Source organism: Pinus tabuliformis, chromosome 8 (assembly GCF_031772625.1).
Source record: "Pinus tabuliformis cultivar Carrire ecotype Pingquan chromosome 8, CPIR1, whole genome shotgun sequence".
In the NCBI taxonomy this organism is placed as follows: Eukaryota; Viridiplantae; Streptophyta; class Pinopsida; order Pinales; family Pinaceae; genus Pinus; species Pinus tabuliformis.
In genome coordinates this window covers 934438602-934459486 of record NC_142294.1, presented here as the reverse complement: position 1 = coordinate 934459486, position 20885 = coordinate 934438602, and positions in this window count along the sequence as shown.

Sequence of the window (20885 nt, the reverse complement as noted above, 5' to 3'; positions counted from 1 at the left end):
GGAAAGTAATAGTACTATCCTAAGAGAGGCACATGAGAGCAAGGAAAGATTCATTAATTATCTAGTGAAATAGTTCACATTGACACTGTTGCAACTTATTTTTACCTATGCAAATTATTTCTAAATTGTATATTTTTCAAAAAAAAAAGTTAGTTTTATTAGCACTTTGTAATAAAGTTGAGCATATGTTAAAATGTCATTTAAATTTAGTATAGGCACAAATAATTGTTCAAATTATTTTGAAATATTTCTTCCAATGAAGTTATCATCCGAGCAGTTTTTAACTCTCCAGATCATAGTCGCTCGAATAAACATACAATAAATCATTGTGGGACCCCCCGCACCCCTAATAGTTAATGGAGGGAGGGGTCTAAAAAATGGTTTTCTACAAAATTCCTACCATGACGTGTAAATTTCTTAAGCCTTGTGGGACCCCCCCCTCATATACCACTTATCGCCACTACCCGCTCCCGCAAAATACCTTCCACCCACTTTCTCCCACCACTATCACCTCTGCCAAATTAACACTTCCACCACCATAACCACCAAAATGACCCTTGCTATTTTTCTGATAACATTAGTGAATTAACTATTGTGTTCATTTATTCCATCTCACAAATTGGTGGCACACCAAGCATCAACACCAATAACAGTTATTCAAACTCATTTGTAAATCTAAATTTCCTTCCATCAATTTCATTATTCTTCATCTCACCAGTGTTCACAAAAGTACTCACTAACACCAAATATCTAGATTGAACAGTCAAACACCTCTATCATCCAGCAGATTACAGGGTAAATTTAGATTATTATTTCCATTCCAATTTAAAATGGCTAGTTAGAAGGGGAAATACTATGCTTCCTCCTATCCCTAATTTGGATGAACTCCCCCTGGTAGACACCCAGTTCAAAATCATAGAAAACAAATGTGAATTCGACCTATATGAGCTACACAATTGGGCATTTCTGAAATTTGAAGATGCCAGTGATGAATTCAGTTTATGGGAGTCCATGTTACCCGAATTCATTTTCCCCCAAACTCATCATTTCCTTGAATTCATTACCTAGTGTGAAAATCGTTATCTACCAAGTCAAAAAGCCATAGCTGCCCAAAATAATGAAATTATATTATCCATAACTCCATAATCCATTTTGCAGGCCCTCCATATAAACTCTCCAAATTCTCTTCACCTATTTTCAGTTGATTCCCTAATGGATATTTATCAAAAACTCTCTTTACAGCAATGAGCCCATATTTTTAAGTCATTTTTGCCTGAAGTTTTAGAATTGCCTCAAAAGAATCCACCATATTATTCAGATATATTTCTAGAAATACATAGACAGGTTATTTATATAGTTTGTTGTCTCTCAAGATACCAAAGTGATCAGTGGGTTGATGAAGTTATCTTAGGATTTCAGTCAGTATTTTCATATGGTAAAAAAACCCTCTGTCCTTTTCAATTTTAGCTAGTTTGGTGTATTTATTTTTATATCATTGGTCTGAAAGATTTAAAATTCCTCTCCAAAATCTGAATTCAAAGGGAAGGTCATAGTCTGTCGTCCACTGGACTTCATTGGTTAGTAGAAATTCATAAGAGCATTCTTTTAGTGATTTTGTAGATCAATTTTTATACTTGTCATTGTGTCTCCTTAGTAGTGATGCATTTCCAAGAATATATATAGACATTAAAAGAATTATGCATCTCAATAAGTAGTCAAAGGTGGAGGATTAGTATCTATATCCGAATTTTACAAAAATCAGATTTTATGGTTGTGAATTGCCACAATATAAACTACTCGTTTTTGTGCCAATGAGGATTTTTGATCTAGAGTTTATAAGGAAAGAATCAATAGGGATGAAATTAATTTTGTATCTAAGAAACAAAAATCCCAATTGAAGTTGAAAGCTCAAGTTGGTCCATTCATAGTAAACACCAAATCAGCAAACAAGAAGGTCGATATTTTATTGTGATAGATGAATTTCAAGTTAAGATTTAGTTGGTATTATGACCCTTTGGGAGTGATATCATCAATTTTAAGTGAACATAAGTTAGCTCCTTAATTCATATATCAAAACCAAAAATTGAATATTACACAAATCAAGAAGTATGGGAGGAGAACATTTTACAAGAAGTTACACAACATATTTCCAGCCAAATGACATTAGAGACTCCAAGACTAAAAGAAAAAGATTTAAAGAGACCAAGTGAGATTATGTCCCTTACTTGTTCAGGTTCTAAGACAACAGAGTTCAAAGTTTTCAAAAGAAGAAATGTAATGAGTACAGAGGAAGAAGCATTAGAGGTCGGAGATACTAAGGTCTCTACAACAATTAGGTTATCAAGTGAGCCTGCTTTTTCCTTGCAACAAACTGAAGAAATAATTCATGATACACCTGCTTCCCCTTCTTCTAGTCAACAAAGTATATTTTATAGGTTCATAGAAATGAAGAAGAAGAATGAAATGTTAAATACTGCTACCTAATTTTAGTTTTGGAAGCAAACCTCTACTATTCAAACCATACTATTATCTGCATTGGATCTTGATAGAAGGCAATTTCAATTGGAATTTATTAAGCTAAAGGTTCCCGTTCCTAAAAGTGCAGAGGATTACAAAACTTCAATATTTTCCTTTGACACAAAATAGGTTCATCCCATAAATCAAATTGATCTACACAAACAGGCTGGTGAGATGATCTATTCATCTTTAACAAGTTCGGCCTTGGAAGATTCAAAGTTGCAAGCTTCTATAAATAATATTCATACTCAAATAAAATTAGAAATGATGTCATATTTAGCTAAAGACACTAGAATCGGAGATTTAGAATATCTTGTAATTAAATTAGGATTGGATCTTAATGATGTAAAGGTTGTTGAAGAAATTATTAAAAGTAGAAACACATACATCCAAGCACTAAGAAAAAAGTTGAAATTGCCTACAATAGAGCATCCTCAAGCTCAGGAAGTAGGGAAATTAGAGAAGGAGAAAGAGAACATGCTACACATGATCATTGAATAGAACATTCAAATATAGAAAATGGAGGTGGATGTGGAAAAAATATTGAAACACAAAGAAAAACAATTTAGTGTAGGAATTTCTACATTACAGACAAAATCAACCAACTAGCAAGCCACTAAGGAATGTTAAAATAGAGAAACTAAAGGCATCACTACAAAGAATGGAAGACAATAAACTTAAGTAAAATAATGCATACATCTCATAAGTACAAAAAAATTTCAAGCTTACTAAACAACTTGAAAAATATATGGATGATTCAACCAATGCATAAACATTATTAGAAGCCAAGGAGAAAATTTGGATTGATATAAATTCAATTAGTTCATAATTATGGACATCTATTGAAATTATTTTTTAACAAGAACAGTTGGTACATGAAACAAAAGAAGCCATAACAGAGATCAAAGAAGAATTGGACCACAAACCTAGAGAGGAAACAAGGATAATCAAATTGTTAAATTTAAATGCTAAAGATGAGCTTGAAGACATGGGGATTGAAGATAGGACAAATGCAGTCCTAGAAGTCAGAAAGGTGTTAACATAAAGGAATTTGATATTACAGCTGGAAAATAAATGTCAAAACTGAGAATCTCAAATAAAAAATTCCCATATAAATTTTTCTATCCTTCAGAAAAAAGGACTCCCATCCTTAAGAGAATCTAGTGGCCAATTGAATCCATGGGAAAATTACCAGCAAACATAGCAGAAGATAACTCAAAGCTTGCTAAAGTAAAAGGAAACATTAGTGGAAGTGCTTTTTTTGAAAGTTTAGAAGATGATTTATTTATTGCTCATGAGGTTTATCATCTTTCTATTACCAAGGCTACTTTTGAAAAATACACAAAGGTGGATGAAGCTTACAGGAGGATAATCAATTTTTCATGCCCTGATGATGAGAAGTTGGATAATTTTATTGAATTTATTGAGTAAATAGAAAGCATATTTTTAAGTGAAGTTGCAGCAAAGATGGGATAAAATCAATGAAATCAACAGAGTCAAATTTCAAGGCAGTGATTAAAAACAACATCATCGAATAGAGTGTTTTTTCTACATAAACAGTGCTAGAATTCCTATTTTAAGTGTATTAAATGGAAATATCCAATTATTTTTGGATAAAACTTTATTTTTTGTAAAGGATATTATTAAGTTAAATATTTTTTAATTACACTCTATATAGACATTGTAATTAGAAGAAGTAAGGGTTGACACTTTGAGGGGGGAAGAAACACTATTGTATTCTTTTAAATTTCTTGAAGATAATCAAAGGCTTCTAACTTTAGTTCTAGTAGCATTTACATTTCATGTGATTTTTCCCTGTGTAATCATTTTTGTTTTTCATCATATGTTTAAGGTAAAATAGGAATTAGGGTAAGGCTAAGTTAAGGATTGACTTCCCTGAAAACCCACTGCAGATTTATAATCATTAGTGAGAATAGCTAATTGAATATATATGCGTTGGTTGTAGAAATTTATCTACACACTTTTGTTATATCTGATAAATTAAGTATTCAGGATGAATGTTTAATTATAAAATATCTTCTTATTTCCTCTATCATAATCAATTAAAGGATTATATGTTGTTATTATTGAATATTATCATTTTGAGAAGTCTTTAAGGTTTCTAGATTATATTGATGTAAATGGTTTGAATCATTGGTCATCCATTTAAATTAAATCCCTCACTTAGATTTTTTGGCATAGTTCCCAATCCTAAAACTGCCTCCAAAGATACAACATTAAGTTGGCATCGTTGCAAGGGAACAAAGTTTGAATTTCATTTCATTATGAAAACAATGAGATCTAGCTCTTAATGGTTAATAAGAGGCTAGCAGACTAAAATTATTCACCTGGTGACTTCATAAATTAAAATTTCCTTCACGTAGGAATACCATATCTCACTTTGATCCTCAACTTTTAACTCCATTATCATATCCAAAAATACTCTTGCTAGTTTCTTCCCTTAGACGTAGGCTTGAATCTTCTACTTCTATTTCTCTCCCACTTGAAACAGTTTCATAGCCTGAGTAGTTTCAATTAGTTCCTATTCCTCCTGATTTATCTGATCTACCGCCTAAAGTCCTTGAACTCCTTTCTAAGGGAGTAGATATGCAATATTCCTTTTTAGTTCATCATCTTGAGTCCTTTAAGCTTCATGTCGCTCTTTCATAATCATCTGATATAGAAGAAGGAATTGAACTAAATTTACCTGAGCTTAAGCCTAGAGAATTTATATCCTCTATTATACATACTTATCCTTCTACTTCTGACAAGCTTGGAGAGGAACTTAAAATCTACACAAATTCTTTATCTTTTGAAGACGAAGGAAAGATAGTTCTTGAAGTTCAAAATTTAATTGTCCATCATCATTTTCCAAAGAAGCCCATAGTTTTAGGCCAGTCATTTTCAAGTAAAACTTTATCTCCTAGAAAAGTATTTTTACCACAACAAATGGTTGGATTTAACCAATTGTGACAACCCAGTATGCAACACTCGTACTACCACCAACAAATTAAATTCATGATTTCCCTGAAGGATATCTGAAGCATATGCCTAAATTCAACGAGAAACAGGACAATCAACAAAAGATCATTTATCTGCATTTATGTACTTTGCAGATAATATGAACATTGAACATGAATATGTGTATATGAGGTTGCTTGTCCAATCATCACAAGGAAATGTTAGGATTTAGTTCAAACATTTACGAGCAAATTCTATTAATACATGGAAAAAATTAACAACTATCTTCATAAACCAATGGGGAATAAAAAAGGATCATATTTATTATCTAACATAATTTGAAGACCTAAAAATGAATCATGGTGAACAAGTTGTAGACTTTATTAAAAGGTTTAATAATATTTACAATAATATGTCACGATATTGTAATGCTCTAGTTACTACAGCTAAGCTTATATTTTCCTAATAATTTGATGATGATTTTGCTTTAATGTTGAGAGAAAGGAAATCTGAAACCTTAGCAGATATTTAAACCAATGCAATTGAGGTAGAAGCTAACAAAGTAGCATCAGGTACATTGAAAGCAAAGGCAAAAAAAGTGGAAAGGAAATTGAAAGCCAAACAAGAAACTCGTTCATCATCAAAAAATAAGGAAGAGGAAAACAAAATTGATGATATTACTTCATTGTTAAGAAATTTGTCTAACAAAATCTCAAGAATGGAAAATCAACCGAGACCACCACAATAGAATGTAAATAGACCTTCAGGACAATACAAAAGACCTTTCCATCCACAAATCTTATAGAGAGAAAGACCAAACAATGGCCAGTAAATTTAGCCTCCATTGATGATTGATGATCAAGACCTTGAAGAAGTAATACTAGTTGTAACAAATGATATAAATTATGTTGTTGATCAATCATCTAAAAATTCTATTGTCCTTATCAATCAAATTCATCCTCTTGTTCAAAATCAAGGATCTTCTGAAGTTTCCAAATATCAAGTTTTTTTCTGAATTCCTTATTGTTGAGTTAAATAAAAGATATGATTTAAGACCCAAATAAGGCCGAGGTAGACTATATAAAAAGGTTTCCTTTGATGTTCCATAAGATAAAGCTACTAAAACTTCATATGTTTAACCTAAAAGTAATCCTTAAGACCAATAAAGTGGAAAAAATCTTGTGTCTCCTTCTTTTAATGTGGAAAAGTAGTTAGAAAAGGTTAAAATTCCAATTCCTTTATCTTCAATTTCAAGAAATCCAGGTTACAAGAAACATGTTTCCAAATGGATAAATTCTTCAAGTGTAGATGCTAAAGGAGATGTAATTAGCCTATAATATGAGAAACCTTCTGCGATTTTTGGTGCTAGTTTGGATATGATGGATGAAAGTGTTCCACCTTTCTATGTCACTTTGAAAGTTCATGATTTTCTTTTATACAATGGTATGTTAGATTCCAATGCCTCCCATAATTTAATGCCCAAATTTATTATGGATCAGCTTCTATTGCAAATCACTAGGCCCTATCATGACCTGTATACATTTGATTCAAAGAAGGTGCCATGTTTGGGGTTAATCAATGATTTGGTTGTCACCCTTTCCCGGATTCATGTAAAGAGTATAGTAATGGATATAGTAGTCACAGATATCCCTCCTAAATTTGGTATGCTATTATCAAGATCCTATTGTGCTAAGCTTGAAGGAATCTTACAAATGGATATGTCTTACACTACCATCCCATTTTATGGAGGGGAATGTCTAAGGATTTATAGAGAAGTGAGATTCATAAACACCATGTGCAACGTTAGTCAAGAATTAAATCACCCTATATATGCCATTAATCAAGATTTAGGGTGTTTTATTTTAGCAGTAAATGATGAGTGCAATGTATAGAACAAAATTGAAGATATTGTAAGTATTTCTTAACCTTCATAAAATGATGTATGGAAGATGTATTTTAATCGAGCCTTCTCCAGAGATGGGCTTGGATAAGGGATTGTGTTGATTTCACTTGAAAAGAAAAACATGACTCATTCTTTCAAATTATATTTTGAAGTCACTAGAATAACGTGGGAGAATATCAAGCTCTAATATTCGGATTAGAGTTAGCCAAGAAAATGAAGGTGCAAAATTTAACAATATTTGGTGATTTGGAATTGATAGTGAAACAAGTAATAAATTTGTGTGAAACAAAACATCATAGATTAAAGGCTTATAGAAATGAGGTATGGGACTGTGTGAATCACTTTCAAGGTTTTAACATCTTAGCCATACCAAGACAAGGCAACATGCATGCGGATTCCTTAGCTATCTCTGCAAGTAATTTCAAAAGTCTAGATTCCCTATAGTTGCAGTATAAAATCGAAGTTAAGTATAAACATTTTATCCCTGATAACTTAAGACACTGGAAGGTTTTTTAGGTTGATGAAAAATTGAAGGACTTTTGTAAACTATTGAGAAGTTTTCTTGCTCACATATTGAAGAAGAAAATAGTGTATTGGCAAAAAAAAGTGTTGTTGATTCAGATGCAAACTTGAAAGAAAAAGTAGTTGGTCATGATACAATAAACTTTTGTAATAATTACATCCCTAAAGGACCAGTTCCTCTTGAGAAATTGTTTGATCATAATGATGTTTCAATAATTTCAATGTCAAACTCACAGCAAGAAAATATACAAGACTACAATATTGGTACTATAGAAGAATTAAGAAATATCAAAATCTCATCAACTCTACCACAGGATATGAGAGATAATTATATCAAGTTGTTCAATGAATAAAAAGATGTATTTTCATGGTCATATGAATAATTGAAAGCTTATGATACATCTATTATTGAGGACAAAATTCCTTTGAAACCAGGAGCTAAACAATTTCAGCAAAAATTGAGAAGAATCAATCCTATCATGTTGCCAATTATTGAGAAAGAAGTAAAGAAATGTCTTGATGCAAAAATTATTGTTCCCATAAGATATTCTAAATGGATAGCTCATTTGGTTCCTGTTAGGAAAAAGAATGGAGAAATCATACTCTATGTTGACTTTAGAAATCTAAACAAGATTATGAGAAAAAGTTTTTCGGCATAAATCACATGAAAATACATTTGTCGACGTGATTCGAACCAACCAGTGTGGTTCATCGTCAGGACAAGTTGAAGAGTCAGATCATGGCTACATATTAAATAGGGAGAGCATATCTTCCAACAGCTAGGTTTGACTAAAGAAACGGCTATATTGGGTCAGACTGGACAAACAACTATAATTGACCAAGAAACGGCTAGATTTGACTATTCAAATTGTTTAACTATATTAATATGTTAAAACTAATATTATTATAATATTTATCATGTGTTATTTTAAGTAAAAAGTTAATCAGACTACATTTAGGGAATATTTACCAAATAATAACTATTAGTAATAGAAGGGAATTAATATAGAATAAATAATATTATATTATTATTATAATAATGTTATAGTATTAATCTTCTTATTAATGGCTTGTGTAACTAATTAAAAAAATTTAATAGTAAAGTTTATCAAATGGGGATAAGTGTTAATAGATCTAGGGATATTAATAATAATTAGAATAATATTAATTCTTGTTATATTATTTGTACTAGATTATTCAGATTAGACATGAAAAGGGGAAATATTTTATAATAATATCAATCGTGTATAATTAGTAATAGTATGGATTTAATATTAAAAATAATATTAGTTATTATTGTACTTTTTTTATGATAAAAGTATTATTCTTATTATTGATGGTTAGGGTAACTAATTAATATCAATTTAATAGTAAATTTATCCAATGGGAACATATATTCATAGATATGGGGATGCTAGTACATGTAATGATTAATTATATTAATATAATAGTGTTATAATAATAGTATTATTATTAACGTTTTGTGTAATTAATTAATATAAATATATTAGAAAAGTTGACATCTTGTTATTTAAGATAGTCATGAAAGGGAATATTACTTAAATAAAATAAACCAAGGGAGATCTCCCAAGAGGATTAAAGAATTATGGCTAAATAAAGCAGGATAAGGGATAACAAGGGGAAACATAGAAATCTAGAATAAGTCAATAATAGAGGGAGGGGAAGAAGGGGAAGACATGACTAGGAAGAGAGGGCGGGGATCCAGCAACTACTGATCTTCTAGCCATCATCTCTATTGAGATTGCTTGGCCTTCTTTCAATCTCAATTGCTTCCCTAAATTTTCGGTGATGGAACTGTGCAACCTTAGCAATAACCTTGGCCTCCTCAATACAAACATGATGCTTGGTATTCTCCGCATGCTTTGCTAGTGCGGAAGACTTGGTTCTCCCATGTTTTAGGTCAGCTACATGCTCATTAATCCATTGATTAATAGAGCGTCCCATCTCACCAATATAGGGGGTCCCACAGGAACAAGGAATAATATAGACACCCTTCATGTCCTTAGGGTCGATAGGATCCTTCACCGATCGGAAGGATTTACGAATGGTGTTGAGGGGTCTAAAGGTTGAGGGAACATTATGCTTCTTAAGAATCCGAGCAATCTTATCAGTGTTTCCTTGGAAAAAAGGTAGATGGACACTTGGGACTCGTTCTTTAGGTTCTTTTTTAATTACCAAATTTTTGGAGGCTTTAAGGAAAGCCTTCTGACCAAGGTGTCTACTATAACCATTCTCAAAAAAGACATTAAGGAGATGGGATTTCTCTCTATCGAAGCTCTTATCATCAGAAATCCTTAGGGCACAAGTAGCGAGGGTGTTAAGAACACCCAACTTTTGAGCTGGGAAATGATGGGAACTGGCATGAAGATATTTCTCCATATGCATTTTCTTTCGAAACACTTGGTGGGAGAGGGAACCGTCAATATTCTTTGAAATAATAATATCAAGGAAAGGGAGGCAACCATCGACGTCCTGCTCCATGGTGAACTTAATGGCGGAGGATTGATAGTTGAGATGATTGGAGAAGAGATCTAACTCCTCTTGACCATGTGACCAGATGACATTAGTGTCATCTACATATCTTTTCCAAAGCTTGGGTAGGAGACGGGGTGAGGCTAAATCCTTGGATTCAAAATCTTCCATAAAAAGATTAGCAACAACAGGGGATAAGGGTGAGCCCATGGCAACACCACAGGTCTGTTCAAAGAACTCACCCTCAAAGCAAAAAAAGGTGGAAGTGAGACAGATCTCAACTAACCGAGTGGTATCGGGATCCTTTAGGCGATAGATCACTTCCAAGGCCTCCTTTATAGGGATAAAAGTGTAAAGGAAGACTATATCAAAACTAACAAGAATGTCCCCAGAGTCAAGTTTTATGTCCTTTAGCTCTTCAACAAAGGATGCAAAGTCTTTGACGAAGGACTCTGTATGGCCAACTAAGGGTTTAAGCTTTAAGGCGAGGAATTTAGCTAGAAGGTAAGTAGGACCACCAATGGTGTTGACAATGGGCCTAAGTGGAGCCCCCTCCTTGTGAATCTTTGTAAGCCCATAGATCCTTGGAGTAATGGGACTGCTTTTAATGAGTTTATGGCACAGGGAACTCACCGAGCTACTGGATTTGATGACAAGAGCCACAGTCCTAGAAATATTCTTAAGAGGGTTCTTGGGAACCCTTTTATAGCTACCACTATTATAATTATGATCTAACATCTTCTTGCAGTAATCATCTTTTTCAAGGATGACAGCAGCCCCTCCTTTGTTGGCCTTCAGAACAATGATATCTTTGTTCTGGTTTAAGGATTTGAGGGAAATGAATTCTCCATTGTTGAGGTTTCTCTGAGGGGGCTTAGTCTTTCTAAGGATTACGACACAATCTTGTCTAATAGTATCCTTAATATTATCAGGTAAACCTCTAATCCCGAATTCCACATCGCAAATAATATCATCAACCAGGATCTTCTTAGGGGCTAGGGAAAAATTTAGACCTTTACCCAAAAGCTTAAAAACAGAAGGGGGAAGGAGAAACTGATAAATTGACAACTTTATTATTATGAGAGGGAGGAGGGAGATTAATATTATTATTATTATAATTCATAACATTATTTCTTTTGTCAAATTTGTCTATATATTTTAAATTATTACAATTGTTAATAATAGATAACTCACTCTTATTATTAATTTTATTGTTATAATTAAGTGATAAATTATTTTCTTTTTCTCAGCAACACTAACTACTTATATATTAATATGTACAGGAAAAACTTACAGTCAGGAGGACTGGCTGCCCAGGTCCAACAATAGCTCTGTGGGCAGCTCTAACAGACTCAAAACAGAAAGACTAATGATCCCATATAGTACTGACAAAGCCCACGCAGGGGCAACCTTCAAATGACACATTACCCAGAAGTCCATATAGGCATCGTGCATTACCCAAAATAGAGAGACTCTAATGGCCGTGGCCATGACCCAAAACAGAGAAAGAAACAAGTATCGACCTGAGACAAAGACTATAATGGCCGTGGCCATGACCCAAAACGGAGAAAGAAACAAGTATCGTCCTGAGATATAACCGAATACATAAGACATAAGACAAGAGGAGTATATCAGAAGCCAACCGCTATCCCAGAGCCAGCCGAAAAAGACGAGGGAGTGCCGCTGGGGGTTACTCCTCCGGTTCTTCTTCCACAATTGTAGCCCAGCCTTGTCCTTCCGGGTATCCCTCCCACATCGCCATGGGATTATGCGCTGGGGCTGGCTGTTCAGGTTCGCGAGCTCGGGAAGGTGCTTGCTGAGGTGCCTGCAGTGAATTGCCCCCTGCACTCGAAGACTCCCCCATTGGCCGTTTCCCTTTGTCATCCTTTTGATTTTCCTCAGCAGGGAGCTGTTGCATTCCTTCTTCACTCTCCCCAGGGATCTTGGTAAATAGCACTGAGATGTGGGCATTAATGCCGGCATTGTCCCTGGAGCTACCCAGGGTGAAGATAACTGATCCGAACGCAGGGAGTCTAGGCGCACCATCACTAGATCCACCAGCCTCCATAAACTGACTAGCTTGAACAGGGGAAGCTCCCACTCTTCGATAACAATAACAGCAGCAACAGTGGTGGTGAGTGTCCGTTGCAGGTGGGCGGGAGGAGCTTCCACTCCCTGAGCTCCTTCCTCTTCTGCTAGGCATCCTCTCTCGCACCATGCTGTCTTCAGCTTCCTTAACTTTCCCCACAGCGGATGAGGGCCTGCTATCTCCGCGCTCCTCCCCAGAGAATTTTCCCCTCCAAATTGGCTCGCACCAGAGCACAATTGAACACAAGCAAGAACCGGGAGTAACCAGCAAGGGGCAAGCCTCGCCCAAGCTATCAACAGCAATAACACAGCTTTGCTCAGAGATCTGGGCAAATTCCACATCGAACTGAGCTCCGCATGCCAACATTCCCTCCGTCTTAAACCCATCAACATTCCTCTGCAGCTCGATCGCATTGAATGCGCTCTGCGTCCCTTCCATCGCGTCCAGCGCCTTCATTAAGGCAATAACTCTGCAATTCCCGGCTTGGAGTGTTGGCGGCGAGAGGCATTAAAGCCCTCCAGCCTTCACGTGGCAGCCTGTGCTGGGCACGTGGTTCTCCTTGAGCTGGCAAGGTAGCACCCGCATCCGGGGAATTAAGTGATAAATTATTAATATCAGTATTATTATTATTATTATTAAGAAATAAATTATTACTAACGCTATTATTATTATTAATGGATATATTATTGTTTTTATTGTTAGTAATTAATACTACACTATTATTATTATTATTATTATTATTATTATTATTACATAAGAAACTATGATTATTACGATAACTACAGAGGTAAAGAATTTTTCCCTCACCGCCACAGAAGATCGGGCTTGTTGTACCTACGACATAAACAACGGATTGATTTGGCTTCGATGAGATAGAGGGCTGGTTGACTGGCTGATCAGGTGAACCCGTGGGAGATGACAGGCTGCTAGACACGCTTGGATCTCTGCGAGATGAAAAATAGCGTAAATCATAGCTTGGAGTAGGTTGACTGGAATGGAGCAGACCATCACGCGAAGGATCTGAGGGGCGCAGCACGATACAAACCTCTCAATTGTCCAACGAGGTGAGACCGGATTGATCAGAGTTCATAGCCAAGCAGGAATGTGCTTCTTGAATGAAGGAAGCGGAAATCAATGAAGTCTAGAGTGGAATCAGGTGGCCAGAGGAGCTGGCTTCTGGTTGGGATTTCATAGAGTTCTACTGAACCTCCAGCATGGGGGAGGAGTCAGAAATACTGGAAGAGACCGAAGATAACCAAGACTAGAGGGATGATTTTTGATCAACTGAAAGTTGAATATGGGAAATACCTTCCACAGATTTGAAAGGGTCAACGAATATGGCAGATTTCTGAGCCAATTTCTAAAATTTTGAATCTTGTTTTTGTCTCCTGATATCTTCCAAATGCATGGGTTTTAATGCAGAACATGCATCTATTCTGGCCCAAAGAATGAATCCTAGGTGTCCATATACCTTTTTTCCAAGGAACCACTGATAAGATTTCTCGGATTCTTAAGAAGCATAATCTTCCCTCAACCTTTAGACCCGTCAACACCATTCGTAAATCCCTCTGATTAGTGAAGGATCCTATCGACCCTAAGGACATGAAGGGTGTCTATATTATTCCTTGTTCTTGTGGGACCCCCTATATTGGTGAGACGGGACATTCTATTAATTAAAGGATTAATGAGCACGCAGTTGACCTAAAACATGGGAGAACCAAGTCTTCCGCACTAGCGGAGCATGCGGAGAAGACCAAGAATCATGTTTGTATTGAGGAGGCCAAGGTTATTGCTAAGGTTGTGCAATTCCATCACCGAAAATTTAGGGAAGCAATTGAGATTGAAATAAGGCCAAGCAATCTCAATACAGATGACGGCTGGAAGATCAGTAGTTGTTGGATCCCTGCCCTCTCTTCCTAGTCATGTCTTCCCCTTCTTCCCCTCCCTCTATTATTGACTTATTCTAGATTTCTATGTTTCCCCTTGTTATCCCTTATCCTACTTTATTTAGCCGTAATTCTTTAATCCTCTTGGGAGATCTCCCTTGGTTTATTTTATTTAAGTAATAGTCCTTTTCATGACTATCTTAAATAACAAGATGTCATCTTTTCTAATATATTTATATTAATTAATTACACAAACCTTTAATAATAATACTATTATTATAACACTATTATATTAATATAATTAATCCTTACATGTACTAACATCCCTAGATCTATGAATATATGTTCCCATTGGATAACTTTACTATTAAATTGATATTAATTAGTTACCCTAACCATCAATAATAAGAATAATACTTTTATCATAACAAAAGTACAATAATAACTAATATTATTTTTAATATTAAATCCATACTGTTACTAATTATACACGATTGATATTATTATAAAATATTTCCCCTTTTCATGTCTAATCTAAATAATCTAGTAACAATAATATAGCAAGAATGAATATTATTCTAATTTTTATTAATATCCCTAGATCTATTAACACTTATCCCCATTTGATAAACTTTACTATTAAAAATTTTTAATTAGTTACACAAGCCATTAATAAGAAGATTAATACTATAATGTTATTATAATAATAATATAATATTATTTATTCTATATTAATTCCCTTCTATTACTAATAGTTATTATTTGGTAAATATTCCCTCAATGTAGTCTGATTAACTTTTTACTTAAAATAACACATGATAAATATTATAATAATATTAGTTTTAACATATTAATATAGTTAAACAATTTGAATAGTCAAATCTAGCCATTTCTTGGTCAATTATAGTTGTTTGTCCAATCTGACTGTAATATCCCTCCCCTTAATAATAAATAATAAATAATAAATAATAAATCACTTAATAATAAATAATAAAAATAACAAAAAATCATAAATGTTAAATAATAAATGATATTTAAAAATACAAGAAAATAAATAAAAATAATAAAAATAAAAATAGTAATAACTATACTAAAGCTCTAAATAAGAATAAATAGAAATAAAACAAAGAAACAATAAAAAAATCAGTAAAGCTATCAAAAAGAAAAGTAAATAAAATGAAACAAGAAAGCTAAAAATCAAAAGAAAAGTAAAGAAATAAAACAAGAAAGCTAAAAATCAAAGTCGCATGTAGACACATGGAGTGCGTGCATGTGGTTCCCATCCAATGTTTGTTCTATTTATTAGATGGTGAAGAGGATGGGAGGCATTCCATCTTTCCGAGATTCTATATTTCATTCTCTTGGGAGAATGGTGTTTTAAGACATAAGAGTCATTGACAGTAGTACGTTGATTGAGGGCTCAGGGGTGGCCAGTTGTAGCAAATCCTTGCACAATTGAGCCTACGATTGGGTGGAGAGTCATCCCCAAAACCTTGTTGCAGTAAGCCTACTTCTACCACAAGTAAGCACTATTCATAGTTGAATTTAGTTATTAATTACATGTTTATTTGGCTAGGTGAGTGCCACTCTGATTTAAGTTTAATGTTAATTATTAAAGCTAATTAGATATTTATTTTTGGACTGTTACATATGGTATCGGAGCGAGTTCAACCCTTAGGGCCTATGGGCATCTAAAAAAAAAAAAAAATTGTCGGAATATTTAACTTGACTTGTTTTTGAAAGTTACAGGATGCTTATTTTCCTACGAATAATTTCCACGACAACTGAACTTTGGAATCGGGGTTTTTAGATTTCCGCAATTTTGATTTGTTTTCATTAATTCGTTAGCCATTTTTAACAATTGTTTGCAGGCTCTGCCACAACATAAACTAAATGGTGTGTGTTTTATGATAGACATCAAATAAAAGCTAGTTTATTATAAATTTTTATACTGTGGTTATGAAAGATAATTTGTTTCTACAATCATTTTTGTCCAGAATTTTTTTTTGGTTTGTTTATTTAATTTTGGTGATCGAAATGCACTATTTCTGGTGCTTTCTTACCAAGGGCCAACTTGAACACCCATTAGAAAGAGACCATAGTTGTTGCCTGTAGTGTTTTTTTTCCCTCCGGTTACCAATTAAGTGGCCTGGGCAAGGAAATACATGAATTGGGTTGTAATTTCAAGGGCTTCGGGTTTTTGGTGTATTCCTTTTTATTTTATGTAAGTCTGATTCAGTGGGATTTAGTAATGTATTACATCTGTGAATCCGTCATGGAAAACTGTGCAAGAACAAATTTGTTGCAATGCTTGATTGATTGATTGATAAATGGGTGAATTTCACCAGATCAAATGGTCTGTCAGCCCTATTTCAGATTGATTACAGGGTACTTGAAAACAACTAAATTTATTTGGAAATATGGAAGTTGGTGTTAATTCTTGAGTATATCTTCCCTGATTTAAAAAGTTGAGTTATTGACAGGTTTGCCATGTTTCCAAGTTGAATCCTCATTTTGGATTGTCCAAGTCGTTCCCCTATCTGAGCCATGTGCTTTTGGTGTTAAATTTTAATGGTATGCTTTGTATAGATAACAAATTTGAAACTTCCAGCCTCAGAGCTCACGACAGACCAGAAGGTGTTGTGTGAAAAAAAAATCATATATATGTGTGTGTGTGTGTGTGTGTGTGTTTTTCTTGCTGGTATAACAAGTGTGATTACTCATTAAAGGCGATGGAGGACAAGAACAAATGAGTTGTATCTTGGTTCAAAAAGAATGAAGCAATATTGTTGAATTGGTCCTTGTTTTTTTTTTAATTTGCTCTCCAAACATGTTAACAGGCAACTGTATGATTTTGAGGTTACAAACATCCTTGTAGGACCCTTCTTGTGCCAAGGAATCCATAGAACTATTATAAACTTGAGCTTTGATCTACTTCACTTCAATTTAAACTCATTTCAACTCCATCTCTCTCGCTGAAGAAAAGAATTTCAAGAACAAAATATAGGCACATGAAAAATCAAATTGATGTCGTTGATAAAACTTTACAGTTTTCCAGAATCTTTTTGACCTGAGACACACTCATTGTCATTTATAAACTTTCCATCTTTCCCTCCATAGTAGATTTCCCAGAGAACCGAAGATTCGGCATACGAATCAATATATTTCTCCAAGAAACGTTCTTCTATCAAATAAACAATACATGGGAAATGCATCCCTCTGTTTGATATTTTCATGGACATCAATGCCTTCAGTACTCTATACCATGGAATAATCCTCGTCTCCAAGCTGTATCCAAGTAGAGATGGATACTTAACAATATCATCCAATGAAAGCTCCACGAAATTGACCAAAAACTCAGATTACGCTTTAGCTTTTCCTCTGAACACCCCAAAATCCATGACTGCTGCCTCAATAAATCCGAAATTTGTTTTTTAGAAAAACCTGAACTTCTCAAACACTGCAGTCTCCACCGTTTACACTTAAGGCAAAAACTTTTGAAGACTTGTTTAAATGGAAGGCGGCACTAGAGCATGCTTTGGCTCAAGCACCCAATGCAACCCTTGTTATGGGACATAATTATATATTCAGGCCTGCGTGTTGCGACTCAAGAAACAATCGCCCCAGAGATACATCAGTATACAATTTAGTACATAAATTTGGACGAAGCAAATTAGAACATGAACTGACCTCATGGTACTTGAATTAGCACACATCTGCATAACAGATTTGTTGTGGAACTTGGTGCTTTTGTAGGGTCTGAATAAAATGTCAGGATGCCTCATACACATTATCAGGACAAATAATGTATATTGACATCCTATGGCATGATTAACCTTGTTTGAAGACAACCTTTTATTATTGCTTCTCAAATCACTTAATTCTCAAAATCTGCATAACTATGTTGGGAGAGAGTAATTTCATGGGTAAGTGAAACTTTTGTTGAAGACCCTTTTTTTTCATGTAAATAGTTAGATGAATAGATTGCATTTCTCAAGCAAAGAGTTGGTAATATTTGTGGTTCATTATCTGTGCCATTTGTAGCTGTGACTTCTATTTTCTTAATCCTCAGGGTAATAAGTCTAGCATTTTTTTTCAAACGGGGACCCCCCAATCAAGCTTGGGAATGAAGGATTTTATTGTTTTTTTTTTCAAAATTTTGGTGAGTTTTTAGGAAAATGTTTGCACTGGAAATTAGAATATAGTTTCAAAAATTTAAAACTACAATTTCATATCACAAAAATACTAGGATGCTCCAGTTCAGGATTTTTCTAGCTGGAGATCATTTAATGATACATACCTTTCAAAATATTTGCTTGAATAAACATCCATACAGAAGAACAAAAATAGAAGAAAAGACAAGAAATTAAGAAAACAGGGAAGAGTTCAAGATTTCTTCTTGTAAAATGCCCCATGCCTTTTCTTGACAAGGGCAATTAGTTTTTTGCTTTTCTTTTGTTATACCTGATTTCCTGATACTGTTTCTCAGTTGGAGTTGTGAAGTTTCTCTCCACTAATTGGAGTTATGCTATTCGAAATCATTCAGTTGATACAATTGAAGGATCTGCAGAAAAGGCCCTCTGCTTCATTGAAAAATATGGAGTTAAAGTAGAAGGTATTTTGCGGCAGTCTGCAAATGTTGATGAAGTCCGCCCCATATTGTACCGCATTTTTTAGAAGCACACCAGTCCTCAATTCTTGGCCGCGGGTTTCGATTCTTGGCTTGGGGAATATTGAAGCTGTCACATGCTCTGAACCCCATGAGACCCTCTTCAATCTTCAATCTAATCTCAAAATTATTCAACATCCCTCTCCTCAATGTGACAACATCATTTAGGGCTAAATATGCTTCAAAAATTGTCCGAAGTGAGGATTATAGAAAAAGTTCCATTGCTGGGTGTACAAAAATACGTCACAACATTCGAGAAAAGAATTATGTCCTTGCAGTTGTCTAAGTGTGGACAAAAATATGTCTAGCCCAAACACACCAATACGTTTGTTCAAGATTTCCTGGTTTTATTTCAATCCTTATATTGTAATTAATGAATGTAAACCTGGTAGCTATTAAAGCTTTGGGTTTGATATGGTGTTGCCTTCACGGGTGCGCTTGTAGGCAGGCCATCTTATTAATAAAAAGAGTTTATTTTGTGTTTTGGGTAGGGATAACCTCCCTAGCCATCCAATCCAGTTATGGGTCGGGTGGCGGTGTCTCTTTTTTATGGTGTGGAATATTTCTTGGTTGTTGATTTCTTAAATCATTTAAAAGCCATAATAATCTCAAGATACATTCAATAAATTTGTTTACATGATTTATTTTGTTAAAAATAGTCCATTTAGTTCTTCTAATATAAGTTATGATTGCTTAAACAGATACTTAAATATTTCACTCTACAACACAAAATTTCGATCCTTAAAAATCATGAATCTGTAGAATTAATATTGGTGTGACATATAATGATGAATAAATTTTCTTTCAAAGATCAAAGTACCTTCTTAACACAATAATGCCACCAACATTGAGACAATTCTCTAAGTTTTATTCTGACATCATTAGTACCTTCTAATTCATGTTTCCATGGTTTATACTACAAAAATTCGTAATTGTTGATAATTTATGGTTTAATTATGGTTTAAGTATTGTGATTGTTGATAATTTATGATAAAAACATATCTTATTAAACTCATAACTCTGATAATAATGATAACTTACTAACCTTATTAGACTTTGATAATAATTATTATTGAGTATATTGGTTCTTATTTTATGATGAATCTTGAGTTACAGTAGTGTTTTTATTTCTCTTACAAGATCTCTAGATCAACCTTCTTTTCTTTTACAGTTCATCAATTTTTTTTATCACATTTTGATAATTGATCTGGCTTTGGTAGACTGATATACTTGTTAAACTAGCTGTAAGTTGAAGTTTGGTATGGATACCGGTCCTTTCCTCTGTGGTTCTATGCTCTCATTACATGGTAAAACCACTATCTCATTTTCTTGAGTTGTTTGTGCTTGCATAGCCCTCTCATGAGTCACATAATTAAAGATATAGTTTTATTCTGACTCAATGATTCATTGGAAAAGTATATAATATTGTAATCTTGGATGGTGATAATCTACCCATAATTGACGATGTATAATTCTCTAAAAGATTGCACTATTGAAATGGTATACTGGCATGTTTTCTGTAACAAATCTTTAATGCTGGTGTAACTACTCACCACCGGTTCATTTCACAACACAGTTTGCATAGCACTTTAAGTATTTGGGTAATTGAAGTTGAAATTTGTCACCAATTAAAGTGCTCTAAAATAGTGAAATCTGTTCCAATTCACAATGGATAAACTCTGATATCTTATCACCTTTAGATGATAATTGTTCACTAGCATTTGTTCATTATTTTATTGTTCAATTTGATCTAAAAACACAGAGATAACATTCCTTGAATGTTGATCATACTATTCACTAATTATTTGGGCTGGATTGTTGTTCTCATTGTCCTTTAATAATAGC